Source organism: Octodon degus, unplaced genomic scaffold, assembly GCF_000260255.1.
Source record: "Octodon degus isolate 3935 unplaced genomic scaffold, OctDeg1.0 scaffold00062, whole genome shotgun sequence".
In the NCBI taxonomy this organism is placed as follows: Eukaryota; Metazoa; Chordata; class Mammalia; order Rodentia; family Octodontidae; genus Octodon; species Octodon degus.
The window spans coordinates 395,150-399,667 of record NW_004524638.1 but is presented as its reverse complement, the minus strand read 5'-3'; the positions used below and the strand labels follow the sequence as shown (position 1 = coordinate 399,667).

At 36.9% G+C, this 4,518-nt stretch overlaps 1 pseudogene; it reads right to left on the bottom strand.

The window, feature by feature from the left end:
* Positions 1-504: 504 nt before the first annotated feature.
* LOC101591537 lies at positions 505-4,323 on the bottom strand (annotated as a pseudogene).
* Positions 4,324-4,518: the final 195 nt, after the last annotated feature.

Genomic DNA, 4,518 nt, shown 5'->3' with positions numbered 1-4,518 from the left:
TTCTTCCAAAGTCTCCTCATACTATGTTTTTAAACAATTTTCCCCACACTATTTTTTCTTTTTTTTTAGATTCACTAAATTTATTTTAAAAATCATAAAACATTTCTTCCAAAAGAGCATTACGTGCTGCACTCTTCTCTGAACATATGTCAGGGATATGTGGACTATGGTTACTTTCCTCCCTGTCCCACCCCTCAAATGTGTACGGTGACTACATAGAACAAGGTGTTCACAATATTTACATGGGGGAAAATTTTTTTAAACACCCACATGGAAAATAACAAAATCCATTCACTCTGCTGCTGTTTAAAAATTTCAATGTTAGTTTTTTCACACCCTCCCCTCCACTCTTGTTTGTAAGGAACTAAAACATTACATCTGGTGAACAGCAATAAATTCATTACACCTCAAATACAGAATGCCTATGAATCAGAAGAATGTTAGGTTTTAAACAGAAGCAGATTAAAAAAAAGGTTGCGGGCTTCTTCCTTTTTTTCACTAGTATTAGAAAAACTTTATATAATACTGCTTTATCCTGTTCTGCAGCAAATACTGTGCATTCTATATCTGGTGCTGTGTTCCTGTAATGGTAATGATCTGATCTTCAGATCCTTCTAAGGGCTCATCAATTTGGATATAAGCTCTCAATTCATAATGGATGTTTAATCCACTGACCACCTTTGCCAATAATAGATCCAGCCAAATCTTTGTGAATAGTTACTTGTGTGTTAATAATATGTCCACAAAGATCAACATGTGAGCCAAGATCCCCTTGCATAGTAATAATAATATCCAGACCCACCTTGTGGTTTATATGTCATCTGTCATTCTGATGGGCTCCACATATCTTTCTCAGAGTTCCAAGTTTGATCAGCACTGAAACTAACCAAGCCATCATAGTGGTCTCCAAGTCTTCCTCTTCTATCATAGGCCATTAGATCTCCTCTAGATGGTGGTGGTGGAAGAGGAAGATTCTGAGCTCTGCTACCACCCCAGCTGCCTTGACCAGGAGGGGGTGGCGATCCCCAACGAGGGCTCATGTCATCATAATCTCTTCTAGAAGGAGGCATGGGACATCCACCTTGACCTAGAGGCATTCTGTCAAAATCATCTCTCCCCCTCATAGAAAATCCTACAGGCCATTCACAGAGGTCATCAAACATCATGGTAAAACCACCATAATCATAAGTTTTATTGTAAAAATTGGGATCATAAGGCTGTGCACGTCCTTTGATGGGAGACTCAGATATAAGATCAAGGATGACCTTTATGGACTCTACAACCCTGTCAGGCTTTCCTTCAATAAGAAAAACTCTGTCAGTGGAATGAGGACAGCATTCTTGGAAAAGCTTGATTGTTGTCTGGGTGTTCTCTCAAAGTTCTTTAATTGTACCACCTTTGACCCCAATAATTCCTCCTGCCAGACTTTGATGAATTAACAGACTCAATTTGCAGTCAAAGTCACTTCTTTTATAGTGTTAGTAATTTAAGCATTCCACAGCGTCAGATTCGAGCAGGAGCCAGCTGGTTGCAGTCGGTGATGGCAACTGCAGGGACTCTTCCAAGTCAAGGATGATTTCCTTCAGAATTTCTCAAATTGTTTCAATATTAAGACTGATACTCAATATGCACTCGGGGCCACTGCTGTCTGGGACTGAAACACTGGCTTTGTAGTCTATACAAAGAGCCTTAATGTCCTTGCCTCCTCTTCCAATCACTGCCCAAGCATTCTTGCTCTGCAGCAGAACTCATAATTTAACCATCTCATTGGTGTTTCTAGATCTTTTAAATGCTTGCTTCTCTTCTTTATCTTCTGCAGGCTGTTTACCAAATTCACCATTGGTTTCAGTGTGGAGGAAGGTTTCCTCTACCTCCTCAGTTTCTGTTTTCTTGTATTAAAAAGACACACCAGTCTATACACCACAAACAAGTGGGATCAGGCAGGACACCGAGGTCAGTGCAGCAGAGAAGTGGAGGACAATGGTGGTCCTACTTTTTCTATAAATAAAATTCTAAATATGTTCATATATCACTGTGTCACTTGTCCTATCCAAACTGGCTCATCTAATTTCTTGCTCCTCATGCACTTTTTTTTTCCTTTTTCATTCATGCAAGGTGAATTGAATGTAAACATTTTTGTCTGATACTAGTTGGAATTGGTCATTCTAATAATTTGGCAATTTTTACATCAACTCACTTTGCAAATGATAAAATGCAAATGCATAATAAAAACTCTCATTTGCTCATGCAAAGTGAGAAACTTATGAGTGTATATATCTGCTCTCATATATAGTTGCTACAAATATTTCAATTGTTTTCTTTATTAGAGATTGATTTCCTACCCATTTCATTTTTAATTTTAGTCCAAGTTGTCCTTATTATTCATTATTTTTAACTTTTTTGTTTTTGTGACAAAGTCTCACTATACAGTACAGGCTGACTTTGGAGCAGTATGTAGTCCAGGCTGGCCTTGAACTTGCAGCAGTCCTCCTCAGCCTCACCAAGTGCTGGGATTACAGTCATGTGCCACTATGTCTGGTAACTGTGCTTTTTAATGTTATATAACTACAGTTTTTGTAGATAGAAGTATGTCAAGAAATATCTGTGCTTAGAAAAAGCAAAACTGGCATTTGTATGCTAAACTTGCATTGATTTAACAAGTTGGAAAGCCTTAAGAATATTATTTCTTTCTAAACATTGTATAACCATTCCATCATGAAATGTAGGTGCTGTTAGTGGTCTAATATCATCACTATATCATTAATGGAGGAGAGAGCCATGGTCTGGGGAGAAGTGGTTCTGTTCTTGGTTAAAAGCTTAGAAAAATCAGCAGAATGAAACCCATGTGGCCAGGGTCACTCAGTCTCCTGGCTTTCCTAACCACTTCTATATACTTTTAAAGTGACACAAAGGTTACTTTTGGTATGAAACCCACAGTGGAGTTATTCTGTCTTGTTTATTCATGTTGAGCACCTCACTTGGCAGGAATATTGGAGGGTTGAGATTCAATATTTCTAGCATGAGAAAAATCACAAATGTTTTGTGAAAAGCTATCTCCTTTTGAACTGAATGCATGATTAAGGATTTCACGCTTGAGCATTATTCAGTCTTAATCATCAGTGAACTTGGTAACACATCATTTTGATCAGAATAGATTTCTGTGTCATTATCTAACTTCCCAGGCATAATTGGATTCCTTGGGCTTCACAGGAGTTTTAATTGCAAATGCAGCACAACTTCAAAATCAGCCACTTTGTGCTGTCCACATTGAAAGGTTTAGAGTAGTTGCTGTTTTCTGTTGTTGTTTGTTTCACTTTTTAAGTAGTTACATCTCCACAAATTTTTCTTACAGAATTTCAAAAAATCTCAAGCAAATCATGAAATTTTAATCTTTCTGTCTTTGAAGGTTGCAGAAAAACATATTAGGAAGAAATTAATTAAATCTGACACTGAGCGTGCAAAAGTGGATTGGATTTTGAAAGAATGTATGAAATGGTGCATATTTATACATTGTGATATGCTCATGGGATTCTTTTTGTTTAAGATTTGACTAGACTTAAGCATTTGATTCATGTTGCAGTCAATGAAGTATTCCTATGTTAGAGTCTTAATATTTAAATTAGGGCCAAGAAAATAACTCAGTAGAATAAGCACTTGCCTAGCAACTGCAAGGGCCTGAGTTAAATCTCCAGTTCTGAAAAAAATAAATACATAAATAAATTTATTTGTTTATTAAAACTGCTTGACCATGCAGCATACTTTAATGACAACAAGACTAGTGGGCACATTCCTAGAGTTTTGCCACTGTTTTGCTCCTACTTTTTTGTTTTCCTAAAACAAGTGATTTTATTTTTCTGTACTTCTGTACCTACATGCATTACAAATGAGGGTTTAAAAATCTTAGCCTAACTCAAGGCTCTGTGTTAGTCAATTGATGCTAGATATTTTAACATGTTTTGTAAACTAAAACTCTTCATAAACATGGTGTTAGAGTTATAGCAGTATGCTAACATGTATCCAGATAACACTGCATTCCAGATGTCATGCTGAGTGCTTTGTTTTGCATAAATTCTTTACTTCTCAAAGTGACCCAAAGGAGTAGGAGCCATGATTGTTCAAGCATACAAGTGAGAAGCTAAGAAAAGAGAAGGAAAAAGGACTGTCTTAAATCAGCGAGCTGAAAAATTGTCCTTGAACCAGGAGCCCATTGGGTTCTGTGCTATATGGCATCAAAAGTTAATATCAATGAGCTGAAGAAAGGAAGAAAGGATGCATGAAGGGGAGAAATGTGTATACCATTTTAAGTCGCCTTGTATCCTCCATATTCGTATGCTGATATTTTTATAAATAGTTCCTCAGGAAGTGATTTTATTTCCAAATAGGGTCATGTCAGACAGATGTAGTTAGTTGAGATGAGGCCACCCTGGAATAATGTAGATCCCTGATCATTGTGACCAGTGTTATAATAAAAATAAGAAGTTTAGAGACAAACCACAGACATAGAAAAAAAAAAAAAAA